Raw genomic sequence first — 27,870 nt, forward strand, 5'->3', positions numbered from 1 at the left:
ACCGTATTGTTGGGTAACCCCCTATCGTTGGCTCTCTGCAGGCACGGAGTTCACTCCCCATGTGATGAAATCCATGTAATGGTGAGATGATTAAAAACAAGGTTTTAGTAAAAATTTTATAGATTTTTATAAATGCAAATTTATACCCCTAGGTAAAGCTTCATGCAGTTCTCTTTTCCCAGAGCAAAGTGAAACTCCTCAAGTTTCCATGGATTTATGGTTCTCATGGGTCTTGAGGAAAACATTCCAGTATTCTTCCCCAGTGAAATTTACATAAAATGACTGTTTTCCTACATCTCTCTAAATCCTTTACACACGTCTTTTGATAAGTTAATATCTTTACTGATAACGCTTGATTTTTCTTATTACAGAAACAATATAGATATTCAGTATAAAAATGATGGATTGATTTCAAGTCAGTACTTTGGTTTTTTGGTTTTTTTTTTTATGATTCGGTTTTATAGTTAGTAGAATTTACCAGGAGAATGGAATGATTTTGTAGATAATAATGCAAGAAAGCAATTTAGACCTCCTTTCTTTAATGCCAAAATAGCTATCTCTCTCATTTCCAAAAAGATGTTGGTTACCAACATTTAATAAAATGCATACTCTGTTTCAGTGAAAGTTTATGGTCAAATTAAATAAAATATAGTTACTTAATATGCATTGACGATCTCCCTATATGCAGTCACATCTTTGCCCAAAACATCCCCACCACAACTTTTCCAAGGATTGAAAGCTGTTTCACAGATGATTCTCCTGAGGAAATCTAGGACCAGGATGGTCTCCAGAACCCAAGACAGCCTCCGCCAACAGACACTAAGAAGTGTGGCCCTTTCATTCAGCCACAGGAAATGAGTTCTGCCAACAACATGACTGAGTTTGGAAGCAGGCACTTCCCAGCCCCCAGCAGAGAATACAGTCTGTCTAACACCTCCAACTGTGAGATAATGGTCATTGTTTCAAGTCACTAAGTTCGTGGTGACTTGTTACACATGTGGGAAACTAATACACTGAGTCAACATGGAGACCTTTTCACGTCCGATCAACCGGACTCCGTAACCTCGGTAACCTCCTTCATGCCCTCATGCACACGTGATGATTCCAGCCCTCCCTGTGGAGCATGTGGCATTAGCTCAGTCAGGTGTCCTTCCCTTCAGAAAGGTCTGAAGTTGCAAAATAACCCCCAGAGAGAGGCACCTGGGTGGCTCAGTCAGTCTGACTCTTGATTTCAGCTCAGGTCAGGACATCAGGGTCCTGAGACCGAGCCCCCATGGGGCTCTGCACTCAGCGGGGTGTCTGCTGGTCTCCCTCGTCCTCTTCCTCTCTGACTGCTTGCGCTCTCTCGCTTTCAAATAAATAATAAACACAACTTTTAGAAAAACGAAAAATGAAAGATACCTTTTCCTTCTTTCACAGAGCAAAGGATCACCTCTCCTGGAAGACTACTGAATTTAGAAGAGCTCTAGGCTCTTCTGCGTTTAAAGAATGCAGAGAACTAGAAACATCAAGAGTAGACTCTTTGATTTCTTTGCACCCTCATTCTATAAAGCAAAAACATAAGGATTTATTTCAACAACAGCAGTGACTTCTTAGCTCTTCTTTCATCATTTGCCGGAAGAACAGGAATTGCAAAATAACCTTGGAGCAAGGAAGCGTTCCTAAGGTACTTTCATCCTTATAACTTCTGTATCCTTTTTATTTAACAAACATATATGGAAATTCATATTTACCAGGCTCCAGGTGCCATCGATGATTTTTCATTCTTTCAACAAATATTTACAAAGACCTCTATGTGCCAGGCATTGTTCTAAACACTTATTTTTCAAATATCTTACTTTTAGGTAAAAATAAACACCAGGCGTGGGGCTCAGACCTACAACCCTTGGGTCAAGAGTCTCACGCTCTACCGACAGAGCCAGTCAGGTGTTCCCCTAAATACTTCCCCAATTTTTTAGTTAATAAATAAAACAGTAAAGAACTTTGCCCATGTGACTCTTATACTTTAGCGAGAGGAACAAATAATAAACCATAAGAATGAGAAACAACTAGGTAATGCCTTTCAAAGTGATAAGCGTAATAAAAAATACAGTAAGGCAGGGGTAGCTGCGGCGCACGGAGGAGGGCAGATGGAGTACAATACCAAAGACGGAGGTCAGTGTAGGCCTCCATGAGTAGGTGGGACCTGAGCAAGGACTTAACCACAAAGGAAGAGTTCAGTCAAGCAGACATCTGAAGGAGGCACATTTCAGATGCCGAGAACAGTGAGAGCAAAGGCCCTGAGGTAGGAGTGTGTCTGCCATTCCTCAAGAAGGATCAGGGAGCCCCTTCCCACATTAGCTCAGAAGTTCCCAAATTTTCTAAGTTCGAAGCCCTCCTTGTATCTCGGTAACTTTTTTACCCACATGCCAAAATAAACACCTAACCGCTCCTTTCGTTCATTCAGTTGTAATATCCAAAAAGCCAAATAAGTACTTATGTCCTAACAGCTGAGTAGCCGTTTGGAAAAACAATTCCCGGACACTGAAGGGAAACTAGTTCCATTTAATTACAAAATAACCATAATTACTTACGAAAGAGATGTAGGTGCCTCTTGGACACTGCATCGCTCCTTAAACATCGGCTTCAGACTGGATAGTGCCCTCTTAATTAACTATTCTGTACTGATTTTTATACCGACTTGCTTTTTATCCCATTGACGCCTGAAGACCCAACTTTGCAAAAACACCATGTCATTGAAGGAAAATCATGCAACCTAATAGTTCAACCGGGAAGCGGATAGCCTGGTCTCTGACTGATGTTTCTCTAAAAAGTCAGGATCATAAATAAAATCTTAAAAAACAAAAAGCCGGGGAGGGGGAGGGCGGCGCCCAGGTGTCTCAGTGGGTTAAAGCCTCTCTCTTTGGCTCAGGTCATGATCCCAGAGTCCTGGGATCAAGCCCTGCATCGGGCTCTCTGCTCGGCGGGGAGCCTGCTTCCTCCTCTCTCTCTGCCTGCCTCTCTGCCTACTTGTGATCGCTGTCAAATAAATAAATAAAATCTTTAATAAATAAATAAATAATAAAATAATAAAATAAAAAGTCAGGGCGTTTCAGAGCAACCCTGTGAATTGGCTGCCGTGCTCCCGGCTGTCATAGCACAGTTTAGGACGTGGGGAGTTAACCTATACCTAAACTCCTTTCTCTCTCAGGGCACCTGGGTGGCTCCGCTGGTTGGGTGTCTGACTTTTGATTTCCACTGGGGTCATGACTTTGGGGTCTTGGGATCAGCCCCAGTCTGGCTCAGCACAGAGTCTGCCTGTCCCTCTCCCTCTGCTCCTGCCCAGTTTGCATGCGTGCACTCTCTCTCTCTCTCCCAAATAAATAAATAAATACAATTTTTTAAAAATTAAAAAACTTTTGCCTTCTCATGGATCCAGCTACCTCTAGCCTCATGAGTACCTTTCTTGGCTTCATTTCTAAACTTTCTCCTTTGCATGGGTCGCCTGGGTGGCTGAGTCGTTAAGTGTCTGCCTTGGACTCAGGTCATGATCCAGGGTTCCTGGGATCCAGGCCTGCATTAGGCTCCCTGCTCAGTGGAAGCTTGCTTCTTCTCCCACTCCCTCTGCCTGTGTTCCCTCTCTTGCTGTGTCTCTCTCTGTCAAATAAAATCTTTTTAAAAAAGTGAACTTGCTTTATGCAGAAGGAAAACCACACGGTGGATCCCTAACCCACCATTTAAACAATAAAAATGTCGTGATTTCTTTTCAAGGGAAATCAGGAGGAAATGAATTAAAATGAAGCCCTTGCCTTCTTCACGAATTAACAAAATCAGAGGGGTCCGTCCCTGACCACCCAACCCCAGGGGCCAGTCTTCTGCGGTGACAGAGCGCCATCTAGTGGCGAGATCCTCATAAAGCACGTGGGGAGGCGGGTAAGGGGAGTCTGGAAAACCGTGGGTGAAATAAGATAAAAATCAACAGATACTTATTGAGCACCTACTATAGAAATACCATACGCCTGGCTTTTTTCCTTCAGTTCTGCACGAGACGTCTGAAGCTCGCATTGCCCTGAGTTCTGTGGAAATTACTTACCTTATGGTAAGAGGAAAGACCGTCTCTGTTGGAAGTTCTGCCCGTGATTCCATCAACATTAAATAGAAGTGTGGAGGTGGCCACCAGGCTGCTATGCTTGAGCAGAGCCCTGATTACATTTACTCCACCTCTTCCCAGAAAAATTTGTGGCTGCTTAGCATTTATATTGCACTTTTCATCTCCAAACCCCTTTGCAAAACCTCTCTGATGAATTCTCTCAACTTTCCCTCGCAAGTCTTTAGGACGCAGTACTATTAGCTTCTTTAGGAAAGCCTTTGATCCTCATTTCCAATGCACGTGGGTGACTTGCTTTTACCAGAGGGAACTTCTCCAAAGACTGGACTCATGGCCAGAGTCAAGGAACAATTACCATCTAAAAACCTTAATGTTTTCTGTCTTCTCAGAGAAAAAAAAGGAAGGCAGCTCATAATTAATGTGAATAGTGGACCCAGTATCCCTTCCCTCTTCAAGGATAAGAGTGTCAAAAGAAAGGAAAGCCTTGAGCAAATAATACATTATATGTTAATAAGTTTAAGAAATAGAGGCGCCTGAGTGGCTCAGTGGGTTAAAGCCTCTGCCTTCAGCTCAGGTCATGATCCCAGAGTCCCGGGATCGAGTTCCGCATCGGGCTCCCAGCTCCATGGGGAGTCTGCTTCTCCCTCTGACCTTCTCCTCGCTCATGCTGTCTCTCACTGTCTATCTCTCAAATAAATAAATAAAATCTTTAAAAAAAAAATGTCCAAGCTGAGCATCCCTCACTCATAACTTCCTCACCTTTCATAACTCAGCTTTTCTTTGTAACATATAAACTAGCAGTGTAATTAGGAAGCAGAAAGAAAAAAAAATGGTAGAGAAGTTGTATTTTAACTGAGTAATATTCGCATTTTTTCTGTGCCTAATTCAAATTTGGGCATCCTAACTGGACCCTTCCTTTTTGAAAAAATAAAACAATAAAGCTTTTTTTTTTAAAGATTTATTTATTTATTTATTTACTTGACAGAACTAGAGATCACAAGTAGGCAGAGATGCAGGCAGAGAGAGAGAAGGGGAAGCAGGCTCCCTGCTGAGCAGAGAGCCCGATGAGGGGCTCAATCCCAGGACCCTGGGATCAGGATCTGAGCCAAAGGCAGACGCTTGACCAGCTGAACCATCCAGGTGCCCGGCCTCCCGTTTATTTTCCTGCTTTCCGGTTTATTTGCGTTCATCCCTGGGATGACCAACCAAACAGACACACATGACAGGGATGTCACAATGCACATCTGATGATGGGAAAACATTTCACATTAGAAAGAATCATCCAATAATTTCGGCTAAAAAAAAAATTACTCCAAGGTATGTGGGAAACAGTAAGTCAGAATTACTGCCTCACATGCCGTTTCCGAAATCTTTCCACAGACCCAAGAAGATGGTTTTCGTGACGTCTCCGTGCAAGTTTTTTCACCAGTCTCTACTTCTAGCTACTTTTGTGGGAGGAGATTCATCACCATTCTGCTACCTAGTGTACTTTAGATTTTAGGATTTAGAAAGACAAGGTGGATAGTGAGAAATAAAAACTCCAATGAGTATATTCATTGGACCAGATTCTTTCCTAACCAGAAAACTTCTGATTTTCCTTAACAGGAAATTTTAACTTTGGGTTTTTGAGGGGAGCAAAGATGGGTCTTGTTCTGGGACCAGTGAGTCCAGCTTGGACAAACTAGAAAGTAAAAGGGAAAAGAAGGTCACGATCTATAGCACAGACAGCCAGCTCTGCCAGCCAGTGCCGGACCCCCGCCCCGCAGCTGCTGACCAAATGAAGTCTAACTTCTTACCTGCTCTGGCTCCTTATCTGCTCATTCCGCCTTCACATGTGGCCAGAAAGCTTGATTTCTTGTTTCTGGAAGGCCCAGTCTGATCTCCCTCCTCAAGCTCTCACCTAGCTAGATAATTTAGATTTGCAATTAGTAATATTTTCTATTAAGATTTTATTTATTTATTTGACCGAGAGAGACACAGGCAGAGAAGGAACACAGCACAGTGAATGAGAGTGAGGGAAGCAGGCTCTCCATGGAGCAGAGAGCCCGATGTGGGGCTCCATCCCAGGACCCGGAGATCATGACCTGAGCCGGAGGCGGTGTCTTAACCCACTGAACCACCCAGGTGCCCCATCAATTAGTAATATTTTAATCGTTTTCATTTGAAATGGTTTAAATGATTTCATCGAAATACTCTGTGGATTCAAAGGACCATGAGTTTCCGTGACCTCTTTTGGAGGACACAGACCCTTCAACCAAATTTTCACTCTTCCGGATTTTGCTTCCTCACCTCCAACTTCCCCAAGACAGCCACAGTATATTACTGTCGCCCCTTGGCGGCAGCAGGGACGGGTGCTCAGGCCCCCATGCTTGCCTCTGAATCCACTCTAATCATTGCTGCAAAGAGGCAAAATTGTCTGAACCCCTGAGAAATCACTGGCCACATTTCGCTGTTTGGAGTCATGTGAGAACATCCATCTCTTGATTTCAGCTCCTGTCCCCTGTGTGGAGGGCCCTACCCCTGGTAATTGCTCTATTCTCACATCAGACTGCCATTAGCTCCTAGGGACCTACCCATCCAGACCAGTCTATAATCCTTGACGCCTGACCTATGTACGTGGCTCCCCTTCACCCCTTCCATGGAGGGGTGGCAGGACCTCAGACTTTTCTTCCTCTTCGTCAGTGCTTCCAATCCTTTTTCATAACAAACACAAAATGTGGTGCTATTTGGTCTGCACGCTGGAGTAAACTAGAAGAGATCTGCGGACATCTACAGGGGGCCTTCTGAAAAATGGATCACATTGTTTTCATGGTATACAATTGTAATAAACAAAAGGCCAAGTGTTAGAAAAATAAATAAATTTTGAGTGTTTATAAAACACACAAGATATTTTCTAATCTTTTTTTTTTTAAGATTTTATTTATTTATATGACAGACAGAGATCACAAGTAGTCAGAGAGGCAGGCAGAGAGAGAAAGGAGGAAGCAGGCTCCCCGCCGAGCAGAAAGCCTGATGCGGGGCTCGATCCCAGGACCCTGGGATCACAACCTGAGTCAACAGCAGAGGCCTTAACCCACTGAGCCACCCAGGCGTCCCTCTAATCTTTTAAGAGAAACCTGAGGCTGATCTTATACACATAAATTGTGTATCAGCTCAACATCGCTGACCCTCAGGGAAATACAACCAAAAACCACAATGAGATGTCACTTCACACCTGTCAAAATGGTTAAAATCAACAACACAAAAATAACAGACAACAGGTGTTAGCGAGGATGCAGAGAAAAAGGAACCCTCTTGCCCTGTTGGTGGGAACGCAAACTGGTGTAGCCACTGTGGAAAACAGTATGGAGATTCCTCAGAAAGCTAAAAATAGAACTACCCTATGACCCAGTAACTCACACTACTGGGTATTTACCCAACGAATACAAAAACATGAATTCAAATAGATCTATGCACCTCTTGGTTTACTGCAGCATTACCTAAAATAGCCATAATAGGGAAACAACCCCAGTGTCCATCAGTACTTGAATGGATAAAGAAGAGACAGATATATGGTGGAATATTACTCAACCATAAAAAAGAATGAAATCTTGCCATTTGCAATAATATGGATGGAACTAGAGTGTATTACGCTAAGTTAAATAAGTCAGTCAGAGAAAGACAAATACCATGTGATTTCACTCAGAGGTGGAATTTAAGAAACAAAACAAAGAAAAAAAAGAGACCAACGAAAAGTGGACGTTTAATCATAGAGAAAACACGGGTGGTCAGCAGAGGGGAGGTGAGGGGGATGGGAGAAACAGGTGCAGGGGATTAAAAGTACACTTACCATGATGAGCCCTGAAAAATGCACAAAGTGTTGAGAAATTCTCATCACTCTTTCTCAGTTGACCTTGCTACATGGAGACTCAATGAACCTCAGCCTAGGTCTCCAACCTCATCTCTCCCTATGCTTCTCCACATAGGAATGTTACCAGACTAGACAAGGGAATGTTTCTAGAACAGATGCCATGCAACTCCCCTTTTGCCTGGAAACCCCTTCCCTTCCTGTCTCTAGTGAAAACCCAAACCAATCTTTCCTTTTCTAGCAAGATCCATCTTCTGCCGAGTCTTCCACTTTATTTGCCCCAGGCTACACTTACATGTCCTTTGCCTCCAAGCTCCTTGGGCATTTTGCACATCCTCTGCATTTCTCCAACTTGACCTTGTGCTGGCGCAAATTGTGCAGGTTTCTGCCCATTGCACGGGCTCAGGGAGTCCTTGAGAGTAGTGATGAGGTCCTATTTCCCTTTGTGTCTACCCCCTACTTACAGACTCAAATGACTGGGGGAGCAGGTATCAGTTAGAAGTAGGTTTAGCTCTATTTAAAGACAAAAAACTGGGCACCTGCCTTCAGTTCTGGTCATGATCCCTGGGTCCTGAGATGGAGCCCCATGTTGGGCTTCCAGCTCAGCAGGTCAACTGCTTCTCCCTCTCCCACTCCCCCTGCTTGTGTTCCCTCTCTCACTCTCTCTCTGTCAAATAAATAAATAAAATCTTAAAAAAAAAAAAAAAAGACCAGGAGCTTAAACACAAAAAAACAGGATTCTTTCACATAAGACAATCCGAGCTTAGAGCTGTTTGTCTTGGGGTAGGCAACCCAGGGCAGGGATTTTAGCTCTAGGAAGTTACCAGTGACCCAGGCTCCTCTTTGTCTCCTGCCAGCCTCAGAGTCTGACTTCCACGGCCAAGGACATCTTACAGCTGCTCCCCGTTGTCATCTACGAATTATAGTCAGCCAGAGAGGAAAACAGGAAAAGGAGCAAAAATAGTACACCTATATCTCCAAAAATAAAAACGTCAAAAAATGAGGACAACAAGCCACTCTCACCTACACACATGCCATATACTTGACAGAAATAGAAGTCACAATTTGAGCCTGCTGTCCCGGGGAGTGAAGGGACACGAGGAAGACTGTCACAGGCAGCCTGAAGAACAAAGGATCCAAATATTGGCTTTGGTGCTTCCAAGTCCAGATACGAAACTCATATCTGTAAGTGACTACTTACAGCGAGCATCTCCCACCCATGATGGGGGCCCTCTCAGCTTCACGAGTGTAGTCAGAAGGGAAGCAAGAGGACCAGAGACTGGTCCTGATTAACCATGTCCCTGATGACCACCTCTGTCCTCTTCGGCTGAAAGAATCCACTGTTGAGTTTGGAGATGCGTGATCAGATAAAATCTGAGCTTTGCTTCCTAAATGAAATCCTAGCATTCACTCACACTCTGCAGTGGTGGGGAAGATATGGTGATGGGGAAGAAGGAACTTAAGACAGCCCCCACTGAGTTCTCATGACCCACTGTGGCTTGGAAGAGCATCCCAAGTCTCCTTGACCTGACCCTGGTGAGACCTTGTGTAGCACAGAGAGCCCAAGAACCTAAGGAAGACTTGAGGTGAGTCAGACTGAAGAAGCAGGGACTGTCTTCTAGAACTTGCACTTGAATCCATTTGGGAAAGCCCACGTTTCGTGGAGGCCAGCAAAGACGGAAGCCGATGACCAAGATAGGCAGGAAGGAGCCATTGTGACTGAGATGGACACGTGCCAGTAGGGACTGATGACCCAAGAAGAGGATATACCTTCCCCTCCCTATAAAAAGAAGCAGGACAACTCAGAATTCACTGAATGGGGCTCAAGTTAAATGTTAAATTTGGTTTAAAAAAAATACAGTTATACTTTATACAGACAGTGTCTTTAAAAACTACACAGTGCCAACTGTCAGGAAAGTAACTGTCTGGTCTTTTCCAGAAAAGGCTTGAGGAAGGGGTGGGGTGGCTGAGCTGAGAAGGCTTCACAAAGTGGTATCAGATCCATGGACAGGGATGGATGAAAGGTCTACCGTGCGGACAAGATGGAGTCGCGGGAAGACATTCTTGGCAGTGGGTCCTTGTACGTGGAAATGGTGTTACCTCCAAAATGGAGGGAAGATCCGTTGTAGGAGATACAACCTGGGCTCCTGAGATCATCTCCACTCTTTTCCTTCCTTGAGTTTTGCTTATTCACACTCTGGATTCTTCTTTTAATTCAGAAGTGCTACTTCCTCAAGAGTACACCCTGGCTCTGGAGAAGCAAAATCTTGATGGAATTAAAAATTTAAAGGAAGTGCCTTGGATACTAACTAGAGAAAGTGAAACCCATCTGTTTATGGAGTCCATGTGGACGTTCTTCTCTTCCTAAACCGGGGAAAAGAAGCATGATCACACAGGACGCATTAGCCCCAAAGGCCCAATCCTACCTGCACGGGCAGCAGAATGTTCCATGCTGATTTCCCCTGGGCACCACTACGGAGGTCCTGCTGCACACAGCTCCACCCAAAGAGCTCAACAAACACCACTGGATTCCATTGGATCCCAGCTGATTTAATCTGATCCTTTGTTATCTGTCAGGTGTTGGAACCTACAGAGAAAGCAGCAACACTTAATGTTGCTATCAATTTTTAATTCTGTTTTGTGCTACGGTAATAAAATACCACAGATGGGGGAGTGGGTGGGCTTAAACCACAGAAATGTATTTGCTCCAGTTCCGGGGATAGAAGTCCAAGATCAAAGGGCCAACTGGTTTGTTTTCTCCTGAGCCTTCTCCCCATGTTCACACCTCACTGCCTCCTGACCTGGGCTGTTCTCTGTGCACACACATCCCTGGCGTCTCCCTGTGTGTTTCAGATTCCTCTTCTTTTAAGGACTCCAGTCAAATTGGATTAGGGCATGCCTTAGAAGGCACCTTTTAACTTGGTCACTATCTCTTTAAAGGTCCTATCTCTAAATACAGTCACATTCTGTGAAGTCCAGGGTTGAGGGGGCTGGGGGGGCCTCAGACTTCAAAATAGGAATTTTGAGGACACACAGTTTGGTGCATAAAAATATTATTGGCTAGGGCACCTGGGTGGCTCAGTTGGTTAAGCATTTGCCTTTGGCTCAAGTCATGGTCCCAGGGTCCCAGGATCAAGCCCCACATTGGGCTCCCTGTTCAGAAGGGAGCCTGTTTCTCCCTCCCTCTGCCTGCTGCTCTCCTGCTTGTGCACTCTCTTCCTGTCAAATAAATAAAATCTTTTTTTTTTTTTAATGTTGACTAATTTTTCCTGTCGGGGGTTTTGAGGATTTCTGTAACTCTTTGTGTAATAACTCAAGAATACACCATCCTGGGCACCTGGATGGTTCAGTGGGTTAAGCCTCTGCCTTCAGCTCAGGTCATGATCTCAGGGTTCTGGGATGGAGTCCCACATTGGGCTCTCTGCACAGCAGGGAGCCTGCTTCCCTCTCTCTCTCTGCCTGACTCTCTGCCAACTTGTGATCTCTGTCTGTAGAATAAATAAAGAAAAATCTTAAAAAAAAAAGAAAGAAAGAATACACCATCATTGAGTCCCAAAGGTGAGGGGAAACATGTTTTGTCTAAAGCTCCTCAGCTTTGGAGGAATACCGTGGGCATGTTTGACAGGAAGCATACTGTTCTTATGTGGTAGGCGTCACTTGTCTTCTAACTTTTTCTCCAGAAGGTCAAATAAATATATCTCATGAGTCCACAGGCATACCCACTCACAGAGAAAACTTATAGCCAGACTACGATTAAAATGGAAACAATCTTGAAATGTATTTCAGTGGGATAAAAGACACTTGGAAAAGTCACCCATCAAAACACTGCAAATTGAACAGGTGTTCTTCTTCACCATCTGCCAAAATCCCCAAAATAACATTAAAGAATAAAGGGGTTAACAAACAGAAGGACAGAATATAAGAAGACAGTGGATGAATGGTGACAAGAAAATTCTAGAAGATGGAGAGCAGAAGAATGAGGGGTCATTAACTGCCTTGTATCTTTGGTTGGATAACAAACTACCCTAAGACTTAGTGACTTAAAATAACTTTGTGTGTGTGTGTGCGCACACGTGCGTGTGCACATGCTTACCAGTTATGGAAGTCAGGAATCTAGAAAGGACATGGCAGGAACAGGGACAGCTTGTCATTCAACCAGGTCAGAGGCATCAGCTGGGAAGACTCAAGTTGGGGTGATTGGACAACTGGGGTCTGGAACTATCGGGAGGCTTTGTGACTCATGTCTCGGGGGACAAAAGTTGACTGCCGGTGGGGACCTCAGTTTTGGCTGCTGGCTGGAATGCCTACATAGGACGTGTCTGTATGGTCTAGGCTTCTTCAGAGCATTACAGCCCAGGACTTCTCACATGGCAACTCAGAGACCCAAAGATGAGCATCTCAAGAGAACCAAGCAGAAGGTCTACCTTTTCTGATCTAACACGTCACACTGTTTCACTGTACTTTACTGGTCAACGAGTCATGGAGGCTGGCCCATGTTCAAGAAGAGAAAACACAGACCTCACTGCCACCACCTTTCATGAGCAGGAATGTCAAGGTATTTGCAGACATGTTTTAAAAGCACCAACTTGGGGCAGCTGGCTTGTTCCGTTGGGGGAACATGCAACTCTTGATCTCAGGGTTGTAGGTTCAAGCCCCATGTCAGCTGCAGAGATTACTTTAAAAATAAATAAATAAAACAAAATTTTTAAAAGCACCACTCGGACTTAGCCGAGTGGGAAAAGGTTGGAACTTTCGATACCGAGGTAAGGGGACAGGAGGCAGGGATGGGGGTGAAGCTTGGGACAGGAAGTCTGGGGGAGTCTCTACATAAGGAACACTTAGACCCGCAGGCCCTTTCCCCAACCTGCAGAGACAGACCACCAACCCCTTCCCATCCCAGCAGGACGAGGGAAGTTTGCTTCCATGAGCAGTAGTTCTAAAGTGTGGAATCCCCAAGACAGGGTCTACAGGGTCAAAGCTATCTTTACAAGAATGCCAGAATATTCTTTGTCTTTTTTGCCCTCATTAGTCTAGAGTGCAGTTTTCTGGAGAGTATACGTGGAGCAGATGTGAGAATCCAGCTGTCTTCTATTTAAGCGAGGTACTTAAACGATTTGCAAGAATATAAAACAATGCTACTCTTCTCACTAAATTGTTTGCTTGTTTTGGAAATTTTAAGTGCTTTTCATAAACATGTGTTTATATTAAAACACAATGTGCTTCTTATTGTTATCTTTAATGAATTAATAACTACTCTTTAAATTTCTGTTTTGAATTGTAGCACAATAAAATCAATGCATATAATCAACATAAACAAACACTCTTTGGAGGTCTCCATAATGTTTCAGATCATGTAAAAGGATTTTGAAACCAAAGACTTTGAAAGCCCCTACTCTGGGGAATCGAACTTGAAAGACTCTGGATGTGGGCCTATCCTGAACAGCAGAAGATAAAAATAAGGCACAAAACAACAACAAAAGGGGTGCCTGGGTGGCTCAGTGGGTTAAGCATCTGCCTTCAGCTCAGGTCATGATCTCAGGGTCCTGGGATTGAGTCCCACATTGGGCTCCCTACTGCTACCCCTCCCCCCACCTGCCTCTCTGCCTACCTGTGATCTCTGTCTGTTAAATAAATAAATAAAATCTTTAAAAAGAACAACAAAAGTTGTAAAAGCCTATGTACTGTATTGATCTATAGAGCTACTCTACCCCTTACCTTCATTCAGCAACCAGGAATCTGGGATCATATCACCCCACTCCAGGCAGGAAGTGGAATTCTTTTCTGGAGAAATGAGTTAAGTAAGGACTAATAAATAACCCCAGGCCCCCAAGACGGGCTTACCTTGAAGCTACCAAAAGCTATGCCTTGCCCATGCACAGAACTTGTTACTGCCTCACTTAGAGATGAACAGACAGCTTGGAGAAGGCTTTCAGTGTGAGAGATAAGATCAAAACAGGCAAACCAGACAAAAGAAAGGTCATGGAGGAAAAAAAAAAGAGAAACTTGAAAGAAAAAGAAAAACTCAAAAAGCAAAATAATCATTGACATCCTAAGTAAAAGATGGCTTCAAGAAACAAGGAAGGGTTGCTTCAAGAAACAAAAGAACTTGAAAATGTAAAACAAAATTCTGAAAGATCAATGGAAGGTTGGAAAATCAAGTTGAGAAGACTGTCCTAGAAAATAGAGCCAAAACAGAAAATCATGGGAACCAGGGAGAGGAAAGGCATCTGGAGGCTTGGTTTAGAAGGTGCAGTGTCTGACTTTAAGAACAAAACACAGAACAGAAACAAAACAAAACAAAAGAAACAGAAAACATTAAACCTGAAATTATTAAAGAAATAATTTTTTTAAAAAAGCTTTCCCGGAGCTAAATGACATGACTTTCCACGTAGAATGGACTCTAATTCTCTAGAAGGGAAAAATGTCATGAACAAAGGCTAGGGAATCAAGATATCAGAACTTCCCAGGAATACTGGAAGCTTCATGAGAATTGAATAATGCCTTCAAAATATTGAGGGGAGCATTATGCAGCCATAAAAAAAGAAATCCCTGCTATTTTTGACAATATGGATGGATCTCAAGGGCATCGTGCTTCATGAATTAAGTCAGACAGCAAAAGACAAACACTGTACTAACTTACTTATATATGGAATCTTAGAACAAAGCCCTAAAAAGCCAAATTCATGTCCCTAGAAAGAGTTTCTGAATGCTAATTAGGGACCAGCAAGACTAAAATACAGGGTATTCTGCTAGAAGACATTACTGTGAATCAGAACCCCTAATCATGAAAATCTGGCTTTGAAACAGAATCAAACCCTCGGGAGCGTATCTGGACACATGTCCTCTTCACACCGGCCCAAAGCCATCCATACCTGATATCCTGCTGACCACGGCCATCAATCAGTGATTCGCCTCTGCATGTTCCCCACCGCCCGCAACACCATAGTGAAGCACCAGGAGTCAGAGGCGATATGGTTGTGAAGACCTAAGATCTGTAGCTGCATCCCCAGCGACACAAAGGACAGAGCTGGCAGATGAACAGAAATTCTACCCCATTTCCATAGTTTGATCCCCTAATTAAGTCGTGTGCCTTCCACCAGGATCCCTCAGTCAATCGTTGTTCTACCAGTTTTGGGGAGGCCAGTTAGACTCTGTTTTGTTTTGCTTTTTTTTTTTTTTTTTTTTTTTTTTGAGGGGCAGCTGGGTGGCCCAGTCAGTTAAGCCTCTGCCTTCGGTTCAGGTCATGATCCCAGGGTTCTGGGATTGAGCCCCACATAGGGCTCCCTCCTCAGCGGGAAGCCTGCTTCTCCCTCTCCCACTCCCCCTGCTTGCATTCCCTCTCCTGCTGTGTTCCTCTCCATCAAATAAATAAATAATTTTTAATAAAATAAAGATTCCCCAAGTCATTCTAACACACAACAAAATTCGGGAGACATTGTTTTCTTAACAGCTCTTTGTTTCTGTATTTTTTCACTCATCCTCCAGTTCAAAATTCTCCAGTCAACTTTCTCTGTTTGTTTCTTAAGACTTAAATGTTTCCCTTGTGGTTTCCTATATCAAAATGAAGTCATTTTACAAAAGCAAAACAAAAGAGCATCTTCTTGGCTATTTGGTTATGTTTTCCCCATGGTTGTGTTTCTAAGAACTAAGAAGAACTTTCACTCTAGAGGCCCACAAATCTGCCTGTCTCTCTCCCTCAAGTAGGCACATCTCTGCCAAAGGCAAAGGCAAGTTGCTTTGGATTGAATTCCTTTGAGAGACGCTTTGGACCCCTTTGAATTACATACCATTCTCAAAGAATTGCTCTAAATCCTAAAAGGAATGATTCAACGTTTAAATTCCTAAAAGAAATGCGTAAACATTTAAAGTCTATAAAATATGAACCCCAGAGAAGAAAAGGTAGGGATGGAGTTTTGAAGAAATTTTGATACGAGTGTGGAGAGGAGATACTCCTATCCCTTCTATTTCGAGAGAGATGGTTTGGAATGTTTTTAAATGAGGTCCCTGATCTTCAAGAGAATTTTTGGGCACAGCATTGGTCCTGAGACTGGGTGCATTCAGGTAGATGCCTTGTTTCTTTGTACCAATAGGAGTTTGCAGGGCACCTGGGTGCCTCCGTCTGTTAAGCAACTGCCTTCAGCTCAGGTTATGATCCCAGGGTCCCAGGATCGAGTCCTGCCTTGGGCTCCCTGCTCAGCAGGGAGCCTGTTTCCCCCTCTCCCTCTGCCATTCCCCAGCGCTTGTGCTTTCTCCCTCTCTCTCCCATTCACTCTCTCTCTCAAATCAATAATAATACCTTTTAAAAAAATAGAAGTTTGCCTTGAGACACATGTAGTTAAAACTATCTCTTATTTCACCCACCTTCCCACTCTTCTTAATAATTTTTAAATTAAATTTGCCATCATTCTAGTCAAATATTTTAGGTAAAAATATTTCCTAATATGCACCGCTTCAAATCTTAAAGTTCTCGGCAAGGGTATAATCAGAAGTTGTTGCCTGATCCGAAGGCCCAGAACACACTAGAACACCATTTATATTTACCGAAAGAAGGATTTTGTATCTATTTTTTTAAATCTATTTTATATTACTGAGTGATTTCCCCCACATTACAAGTTGACACCAGCATGGGCACCTGGGTGTCTCAGTGGGTTAAGTCTCTGCCTTCAGCTCAAGTCACGATCTCGGGGTCCTGGGATCGAGTCCCACATCGGGCTCCCCGCTCAGCAGGGAGCCTGCTTCCTCCTCTCTCTCTGCCTGCCTCTCTGCCTATTTGTGTTCTCTCTCTGTCAAATCAATAAATAAAAACTTTTTTTTAAAAAGTGGACGCCAGTAAAAATCGAGTTACCAACACCATTCATCTTAATGTGTATTGATTAGATTAATAAGACTTTTACATCATACTTTGATATTTGCTGAAGACTTCAATAGAATCCCAGATATCCTAGTGTCTCACCAAGTTGTATATATAGCCAGAGGACAGAGGAGAACTCAGAGCAAAGTCATCAACAGCTATTATTTCTTGTGTGCCTACTTTATAAAATGCCTTTTTCCAGGACTGAGATAACAAGAGGTCCCAGTACCCTCCCCCCTCCCTGAGTGGGAGAGATCTTCTGGGACAAGAGTGATAACTAGGTCTCTAAGCAAGAAAACCATAAGAGGGAAGGGCCATGGATATGGAACTCCTTGTCTTGGGAGCAGACGTCTGGTCATAGTTTGCCCCACATCCACAACATCCTTTCCAGGCAACCGCCTACAACATCTCTTGGAAGATCCACTCTCAGGGGCCACAGTTAGGGATGGTGACAGTGATAGAGCAGAGTGATAGTGAGACTATCAGAGCTGGAGCCAAAGGCAGTGATGAACAGGTGACACCTCTCTCCTCTTCCATCTGTACCCCAGGGGAACAGATAGAGCTGCATTAGAATACATTTACATTGTGGTCTCAGCCCCCTGGGGGTAGGGGGCCTTGGTGAGGGGGTGGATATGGTCCAGACAGTTCCGCCAAGAACCTGGTAGGGGCAAAATCTCCCCCTTCCAACCAGCAGGAGGAGCCCTTGAGACCGCTGGAAGAACCCTCAGTGGGAGACTGCCCTAGCTATAATTCATAACCTACGCAGACATAAGAAGAAAAGACACCCCTCACCTCGGTGTAGGGGCCCCCTCTGCCCACTCCCCCTTCTTGAGAGCATACCGGCCTTAATTCACTGCTTTGTGCTTGCTACCTTCCTTCTAGCTGTCTTTATTTGAACATGGATCTTCATGTAAAGCTTTCAAGGGGAATCCAAGAACCAAGACCACTATTCACACAACAGACTCTCGCAGCAGTAACAAGACACAAAACTCCCGGGTCAGGGTCAAAACACCTGGCTACTCACAGCAATGGCAGCTGCCAAAATATTTGCATTTCATTTTTTTTTTGGGGGGGGGGCAGGGCAAGGTGGGGAGGATAGGAAGAGGGTCAGAGGAAGAGGAAGAGAGAGAATCCTAAGCAGGCTCCATGGGGAGCCAACCTGCGGCTCGATCTCACAACCCTGAGATCATGACTTGAGTCAAAATCCAGAGTCAAATACTCAAATAACTGAGCCACATAGGAACCTGGGAACTTTATTCCCATGTTTTTCTGCCAATTCCCTGAGCTGAGTTCCTGAAGGTCAGTGCAGAGGGAGTCAGGGGACACCTGCACAGAAGGAAGTGTGTGAAAAGGTGGCATGACAGCAGCCATTTTAAAACAGAGCCAGAGGGTTGCCTGGGTGGCTCAGTGGGTTAAAGCCTCTGCCTTCGGCTCAGGTCATGATCTTGGGGTCCTGGGATGGAGCCCTGCATCCAGCTTTCTGCTCAGCGGGGAGCCTGCTTCCTCCCTCTCTTTCTGCCTGCCTCTGTGCCTACTTGTGATCTCTGTCAAATAAATAAATAAAATCTTTATTAAAAAAACAGGAGGGGCGCCTGGGTGGCTTGGTGGGTTAAGCCTCTGCCTTCAGCCTGCTTCCCTTCCTCTCTCTCTGCCTGCCTCTCTGCCTACTGTAATCTCTGTCTGTCAAAAGAATAAATAAAATCTTTAAAACAGAGTAAGAGCTGGCACTGCAGAGAGACTGCCTTCCCCACCTATGGACTGGGCAAAAGGGCAATTGTTCTAAGCAATTGCCGGGAAAGCCAGCCATCAAGAATAGACGTCCTGCTCCCAAGGCTGACAGCTGTCAACTGTCTGAAGATAGACTCAGTAGCCAGTCAATGTACAACCCAGAGTCGCTTAGCTGTTAGTGCCCATAGAAAACGGCTTTCTTTCCTCCTTTTCTTCAACTTGTGTAGTGGCTGCCTTACATTTTCCTCATAAAAACCTCTTGCTTTCAGGGCACCTGGGTGGCTCCGTCCACTAGGCATCTGACTCTTGGTTTCGGCTCAGGGTCATGAGATTGAGCCCTGAGTCGGGCTCCAAGCTGGGCACAGAGTCTAGCTGAGGATTCTCTCTCCCTTTCCTTTTGCCCCTTCCCCCCATCTCTGAAATAAATAAATCTTTAAAAAAATAAAAAATAAAAAACCTCTAGCTTTCACCTTACAAGCAGGACTCTGTTTGGATTTCTACCTGAACCTGTGCTCCATGAACTGCAATTCTTATCCCAAATGAGCACACATTCACCTTTCGCTGGAACTCTAGTTTCAGGTGAACAGGTGTGTTGCAGGAACCCAGCTTTTCATAAGGGCAGTAAACCTGCCAACTCTCTGTTCCAGACGGAGACCCTGTTTCCATCTTCCAAGGCAGTTGCTGTACAAACATCACAGTAAAGACAGCCCAAGACAAAGCCGCTCAGTGCCTCTGCTCCTAAGACGGGCAGATACACAAGAGACATGGGGGGAAACTGTCTGCCAATAGAGTCTGCCTGTTTCTCTTGTTCTTTCCTTCCTTCTTCCCAGGAAGGATGCTGCGTATCCAGCCACTCAGTTAAAAAGGACTAAGCTTGTTTCCTTAATTCGCCAGGGAAAAGCAAGGACCAAAATATCCATATTTGGTGCTGTGCTTAACCACGTCTCAAAAAAGCATAGAAGCTTTGCTGGGAAATTTTGTCCCAAACAATGAGTCCCAGACATTAGCTCTTCAGAGACAGCTTTATGTTTCACAGTGAGAGACAGAATGCAGCCATTTTAAGAAATCATCTATGTCAGGCAGTAATCTCTTCGACATCGGGCACAGCAAATTCTTTCAAGACACATCTCCAAAGGCAAGGGAAACAAAAGCGAAAATGAACTTTTGGGACTTCATCAAGATCAAAAGCTTCTGCACAGCAAAGGAAACCGTCAACAAAACAAAGAGGCAACCCACGGAATGGGAGAAGATATTTGCAAATTACACTACAGACAAAGGGCTGATATTCAAGATCTATAAAGAATTCCTCAAACTCAACACCCAAAAATTGTCACCCAGAAATATTGTCAAAAAATGGGCAGAACACATGAACAGATACTTCTCCAAAGAGGACATACAAATGGCTGACACATGAAAAAATGTTCATCATCATTAGCCATCAGGGAGATTCAAATAAAAACCACACTGAGATACTACCTTACACCAGTTAGAATGGTATAATTAACAAGACAAGAAACAACAAGTGTTGGAGAGGATGTGAAAAGGTGGGAATGCAAGTTGGTGCAGCCACTTTGGAGAACAGTGTGGAGATTCCTTGAGAGATTAAAAATAGAGCTACTCTGTGACCCTGCAATTGCACTACTGGGTATTTATACCAAAGATACTGATATGGTGGAAAGAAGGGCCCCAATGTTCATAGCAGCAATGTTCACAATTGCCAAACTGTGGAAAGAGCCAAGATGCCCTTCAACAGATGAGTGGATAAGGAAGATGTGGTCCATATACACAAGGAAATATTACTCAGCCATCAGAAAGGATGAATACCCAACTTTTGTATCAACATGGATGGGTCTGGAGGAGATTATGCTGAGTAAGATAAGTCAAGCAGAGAGAGTCAATTATCATATGGTTTCACTTACTTGTGGAGCATAAGGAATAACACGGAGGACATGGGGAGATGGAGAGGAGAAGGGAGTTGGGGGAAATTGGAAGGGGAGATGAACCATGACAGACTGTGGACTCTGAAAAACAATCTGAAGGTTTTTGAGGGGAGGGGGATGGGGGGTTGGGTGGGCACAGTGATGGGCATTAAGGAGGGCACATATTGCATGGAGCACTGGGTGTTGTATGCAAACAATGAATCTTGGAACACTGCATCAAAAACTAATGATGTACTGTATGATGACTAACATAATAAAATTTTTTTTAAATTAATAAAAACCACTTACATTGTCTTACTAGGGTGAAAAGAACAGGGTCCTCTGTGCTACTATAAATAATTGATTTCATTTGCCAGGTCATGTTCAAAGGACCTCATTTATTTATTTTAAAGATTTTATTTATTTATTTGTCAGAGAGAGAGAGAGAGAGGAAGCACAAGCAGGGGGAGAAGCAGGCTCCAGGCTGAGCAGAGAGCCTGATGTGGGGCTCCATCCCAGGACCCTGAGATCATGACCTGAGCCAAAGGCAGAGGCTTAACTGACTGAGTCACCCAGGCGCCCCCAAAGGATCTCATTTTAAAGATGAGTCTGCATCATTGAAATAAAAACATGTCTTCCCTCATTTCTTTGAAAAGAGAACAAAGGAAAACACTGTGCTTGAGAGAGAGGGTTTTATCACAAATAAAAGGAGGGTTTGTTTTTTTTTTTCTTAACGGAAAAACGATAGACAAAAAGTGAGGGAGTCGATGACCTTGAAGAGATCAAGCCAGTGGGCTCACTTCAGGAGCCCATAATGTAAAATTGGAGAAAAGGGGCGCCGGGGGGCCCAGTGGGTGAAACATCAGACTCTTGTATTCAGCTCAGACCATGATCTCAGGGTCATGAGTTGAAGCCCCCCGTCTGGCTCCATGCTCAGGATGAAATCTGATTGAGATTCTTTCTCCTTTTTCCTTTGTCACTAACGCTCATGCTCTCTCTCTCTCCCCAAAATAAACCAATAGAGAAGAGCAGAATGGTGGAGGAGAAGGAGACCTAAATATCATCAGGATGCAGGAGTTCAGTTACTTATCAAACCATTCTGAACACCTACAAACCCAACAGGAGAGAGAAGAAGAGCAGTAGTTCTAGAAACAGAGAAGCGACCACTTTCGGGAAGGTAGGATGTGTGGAGAAGTGAATCGAAGAGACGGGAAGATAGACCACAGGGGAGGGGCCGGCTCCCGGCAAGCGGTGAAGCAGCGGAGCACAAAATCGGTACTTTTAAAGAAGTCTGCTCCACCGAGGGACATCGCTCCAGAGGCTAAGCAGGGGTGGAGCCCTTGCGGGGACAATGTGGCCTCAGGTCCCTTGGGGTCACAGAAAGACTGGGGGTGTCTGAGTGCGGCAGAGCCCCCAGGTATCGGAGCAGGGAAGCCGGCTACACAGACAGAGCTGAGGATTGAGCTCTCAACTCGGGGTCACCTTAAACCATGATCCCCAGCACAGTCACGCCACTACTCTTAGAGCAGGGACCCCACAAGTAGCAGATCCAGGAGACTTACCTTCCCCCTGGCAGGTGTGGAGGGAATGCACAGCAGGAATCTGTGGGGTTTGGAGACTCCAAATGGGGCCGTGCACCAGAGACAGAAATGCTCGGTCACAGGCCGGGTGAGCTCAGAGCGGAGCTGGAGACCAGGGAGACAGGAGGGAGTGACTGCTTTTCTCCTTGGGCGCATTGAGGAGCGCGGCCCTGAGCTCTCGGCTCCTCCAGGCTGAAGATGGGGAGACCGCCATCTTCATTCCCATCCTCCAGAGCTCTACAGAAAGTGCTCAGGGAACAAAAGCTCCAAGAGCAAACCAGAGCAGATTACTTGGCCCAGCCCCCACAAGGGTGGTGTAATTCTGCCTTCGGGCAAAGACATTTGAGAATCACGGCAACAGGTCCATCCCCAGAAGATCAGCAAGAACATCCAGCCACGACCAAGTTCACCAATCAAGGAGAACTGCAGAACTTCACAGCTATGAGAATACAGCACATAGAAATCATGGCTTCGTTCCCATGATTCTTTAGTCTTTCAAAGTTGAATTTCTTTTTTTTTTTTTTTTAAGATTTTATTTATTTATTTGAGAGAGAGAGACACAGCAAGAGGGAACACAAGCAGGGGGAGTGGGAGAGGGAGAAGCAGGCTTCCCACCAAGCAGGGAGCCCAATGTAAGGCTCCATCCCAGGACCCTGTGACCATGTCCTGAGCGAAAGGCAGATGTTTAACGACTGAGCCACCCAGGTGCCCCCAAAGTTGAATTTCTTAAGTTTTATTTTTTCATTCTTTTTTTTTTTATTTTTCCTCTTTCCCATTTTAACCTTTTTAATTTTTATCTTATCGATAACTTTTTATAAATCTTTTTAAATTTTTCATTGTTATAGTCATATTCTATCCCTTCATTGTATTTAACCTTATTTTTTGTATACATATAGGTCTCTCTTTCTTTAAAATTTTGGGATACAGCTCCTTCTAATAGATCAAAATATATGCAAAATCTAGTGCATGGCTTTGTTCTAGTCTCATCTTCTTATCACATTCTTTCAACTTTTTTTTCTTTTTCAACCAACTTATCTTACCAATTGCTTTTTTAGAATCTTCTTAATTTTCATCTTTACAATAATATTCCATCCCTTCATTCTGTTTCCCTTTATTTTTGTGTATATATGTAAGTTTTTCTTCCTTGAAAATTTTGGGAGTTAGTTTCTTCTAACAGACCAAAATACACCCAAAATCAAGTGTGTGGTTCTGTTCTAGTCACTAGTCTAATATATTTTTTTTTCTTTTTTCTTTTTTTCCTCCTTTCTTCTCCCCCTGGTTTCAGGTCTCTTCTGATTTGGTTAGTGTATATCTTTCTGGGGTCATTGCTAACCTTTTGCTACCCTACAACCCAGCAATCACACTATTGGGTATTTATCCTAAAGATACAAATGTAGAGATCTGAAGGGGCACATGCACCTGAATGTTTATAGCAGCAATGTCCACAATAGCCAAACTATGGAAAGAACCTAGATGTCCATCAACAGATGAATGGATAAAGATGTGATATATATATGCAATGGAATACTGTGCAGCCATCAAAAGAAATGAAATCTTGCCATTTGCAATGACTTGGGTGGAACTAGAGGGTATTATGCTGAGCAAAATAAGTTGATCATAGAAAGACAACTATCATATGATCTCTTTGATATGAGGCATTTGAGAGGCAGGACAGGGGGTCTGGGGAGTAGGGAGGGAAAAAATGAAACAAGATGGGATTGGAAGGGAAACAAACCATGGGAGACTCTTAATCTCAGGAAACAAACTGAGGGTTGCTGGAGGTGGGAGAAGGGATGGGGTGGCTGGGTGATGGACATTGGGGAGGGTATGTGCTATGGTGAGTGCTGTGAAGTGTGGAAGCCTGGTGATTCACAGACCTGTACCCCTGGGGCAAGTAATACATCATATATTAACTTAAAAAAGAAGAGGAAAAAGAAAAGAGATTGTGACGCATGTTGCTACACAAATGAAACTTGATGACTTGGTAAGTGACATCAGCCAGTCCCAAGCAGACAAACACTGCATGATTCTACTTCCATGGGGTAGGTAAGTATTCAAATTCAAAGAGACAGAAGGAACTGAGGTTGCCAGAAGTTGGGGAGAGAGGCGGCTAGGGAGTCAGTATTCAGTGGGTAGGGAGTTTCAGTTTGGGGTGAGGGAAATGTTCTGGGGATGGATGGGGGGATGGTTGCACAACGGTGTGACTGTACTTTGTGCCACTGAGTGGTGTACTTAAAAATTGTTAAAAGGGAAAATTTTATATTATATATATTTTACCAACACACACACACACACACACACACACACACACACCCCAAAGCTGTGTCCTTGTACTGGGTATAAAACTCTCCTCAGTTACGCTCTGAGGATTTGCTTTTCTTTTCCAGGTGCCAGTCGTGGAAAGCACACTTCCCCCAGTTCCTCTGCCTCAGGGATGTGCTTCTCAGCTTGCAGGTTGGATCAGAGGAGATGGAGGAGGACCCCGGGACCACAGTCTCTCAGGCTAAAGCATCTTGCTTCATCGGTGTCACCCCTCTGCTTCCCCCAGGTGACAGTTACCCCTCTTGGTGATAGCTGACCTCAAAGGGCTCTTTGCCGGCTCAGAAAACAGCCTGACAGTGACAGGTATCCCTCTGAACATCCATTAAAGATTCAGAACAGGGGACACCTAGGGTGGCTCAGTCAGTTAAGCGTCTGCCTTTGGCTCAGGTCATGATCCTGGGTTCCTGGGATGGAGCCCCCCATCGGGCTCCCTGCTAAGCAGGAAGCCTGCTTCTCCCTCTTCAACTCCCCCTGTTTGTGTTCCTGCTCTCATTATCTCTCTGTGTGTCAAATAAATAAATAAATCTTAAAAACATTTATGTTTTTTCTTTTACTAAGTAAATAATAAAGTTTAGAACAGGTTGAAACTTTACAGGGAGAAGCAGGGAGGCAGGACCAGGGAGCCAGGACCTCCGTGGTCACACCCTAGCTCCTGACTGAGGAAGGGAGGGGAAGCGTCCTGATGGGGTTTCTCTTCTTCCTGACCTTGCATGAGAACCCACGAACGCCCTCCAGCTTGGACCCTGACCTGCTCGGAAGGACCGTATTACCTCTGAGCTCAATTGCCTGCCACATAGTGAGTTGGAGTAAGGGTTAAAAACTGAACCAGCAACTCCATCTGTGGCATTTAGAAAATGCCTTCTATCTGGAATCAGACTATGACCAGTAGGTTGAGGTTGACCTGTTGAGGTCCTACCATCCAGAAAGCCCCACCCGCCTGGTCTGCATCCTGGCCCCTCTGTCAGCATCTCATCAGAGCAGGAGACCCTGAGTATTGGATGCAAACTTCTTGGCTGGATCAATGTAATAAATGGACATTTTTTTTTTAATAAATATACCTTTTGACAAGAGTTGGTCAGTCGTGCTCTCCTAGCAGAGCTCACTCATCTCAAATCTGCCTGCATGTTCCAGGGCTCACAGTGACAAGGTCTGGGACCTGAGGCATTTGTGGGAGATTCAAAGGAAGAGGCAAAAACCACACAATCTGAACAGGGACAGGAAAGCACTTGGGATTGGTTCAACTCAGGCCTGAATTAAACCATTCATTAAAGCTCTGAATTTCCTCTAAGCATTTGGCAGCAATTTTCCCCACAAATGGCTTGCAGTATCACTGAATTTCCCATTGGGACTTCAGGGGAACAACGATGCTAAGAATAAAATGAAATAATAGATGCGTAAGCGCCTAGCTCTGTGCCTGTTACCATGTCCGCACCTCGTTGAATTTGAAAAACAGTAATCATTTCTTTCATTCAACCAGTGATAAAGCATTTTTCTGTAAACACAATAGTGGTTGTCCGTTGGTTGGTTTGGTCTCAAATACATGGAGCTCCTGGGCATGCGAGGGAAGGCTCCTACACCCTACCAGCTTTGCAGGAAGTGGACCTAGAGGGTTCAACTCAATTCTCTCCTAACCTCCAAAAATGGTAATGCTTCAGGAACGGGACAAGTCCAGATGGAGCAACAGGATGAAAAAAACATCACATGAATCCATTCTCCCTCCTCTCCAGGCTTACCCATACTAGGATTAAAAATGCTAAGGGTACAGTAGACCCCACGGGAACATGACTAACTTACCTTATGGATTTAGGGAAAGAGTTATAGGCTCCTTGCACATAATCTGCACTCTCAAGATTGAAAGAGAAGTGCCAGACCAAGACAACAGTGTGGATGAAGGCCTGCTTTCTCAAAGGATGACCCTTTACATGACGGGGCTTCGTTTTGTGAGCCTAAATGGAAAAAGTTTCGCCAGTAGCTGTTGAATTCCTCCTTGCTCAGCTTACTGACCTGCTTCTTATGTCACTTAAGACACCTGAAAGTTTTTACTTTTTTTTAAAAGATTTTATTTATTTATTTGTCAGAGAGAGAGAAAGAGAGAACAAGCAGGGGGAACAGCAGGTAGAGGGAGAAGCCGACTTCTTGCAATACAAGCAGCCCCATGCAGGACTCCATCCCAGGACCCTGGGATCACGACCTGAGCCAAAGGCAGACGCTTAACTGACTGAGCCACCCAGACATCCCAAGTTTTTACTTTTGATGTAGTCCTTTGACTTTGAGCAGTAGCCCAGGCTTCATTTCCTGGGTGCTTTCAGCATTATTTATTTTTCTTGATCTTCTTTTCTTTTTTTTTTTAATTTATTTTTTATTTATTTTCAGCATAACAGTATTCATTATTTTTGCACCACACCCAGTGCTCCATGCAATCCGTGCCCTCTATAATACCCACCACCTGGTACCCCAACCTCCCACCCCCCTGCCCCTTCAAACCCCTCAGATTGTTTTTCAGAGTCCATAGTCTCTCATGATTCACTGTTCCTTCCAATTTACCCCAACCCCCTTCTCCTCTCTAACACCCCTTGTCCTCCATGATATTTGTTATGCTCCACAAATAAGTGAAACCATATGATAAATTACTCTCTCTGCTTGATTTATTTCACTCAGCATAATCTCTTCCAGTCCCGTCCATGTTGCTACAAAAGTTGGGTATTATTTTCTTAAACACTCTTGTCCTAGATTCTACTCTACCCTGGAGCCCAGGTTTCTGCTTTAAAACTGATTGGCTGGTTTCTTTCCTTTGCATTTGTTTCCTGAACTCTTAGGTTAAGTGGGAATGAAGCCTCATGTTAGGATATGCTGTTGTCCTCTGATTACCCACATTCTTATTTCAGAAGCCTCCTGAATGACCCTAGAGAATACTTCAAAAACACTTCTACGTTATATTTTTGTATTCCATGCCATTGAAGAGAAGCACGCATCCATTTCATTCTTGTTCCTTATGAGTTATCTGTTCTCTCTTCTGGAAGCTTTTAGAATTTTAAATGGTTTTTTGTTCTTCAATTTCGTGACAGTAAACATAGGTGTAGACTTCTTATCTATCCTATTTTGTACACTATGAATTCTTTCTACTTTCACTCATTCTGGAAAGTTCTCGGTCATTATTCCTTAAAGGATTTATTTCTCTGCTTATATTTTTTCATCTCCTTGGAGGCTCCCTATTTTTATGCAGATGCTAGTACAGTTTCTTTTGCTATTCCTATCTCTTGACTTTTTGTTCATATTTTCTACCCTTTTACATTTTCCTATCAGTAGAAGTTCCTCAAAGTAATCATATAGGGTTCTAATTTTTTTTATATATATTTTGGACTTCTCATTGTATTCAACTATTTTCATCTCTTTCATTGTGAAACACTGCAAACATAGAGGAAAATCCATAAAACATAAATATATATACATATCTTAACAAATCATTACAGAGTGAATTCTCATATAATCACCCCCAAGACTGAATTCATGGGCATGCAGCCTGTCCTGTCACACAG

Source organism: Mustela putorius, unplaced genomic scaffold, assembly GCF_011764305.1.
Source record: "Mustela putorius furo isolate JIRA1106 unplaced genomic scaffold, ASM1176430v1.1 tig00003923_pilon_pilon_pilon, whole genome shotgun sequence".
Lineage (NCBI taxonomy): Eukaryota > Metazoa > Chordata > Mammalia > Carnivora > Mustelidae > Mustela > Mustela putorius.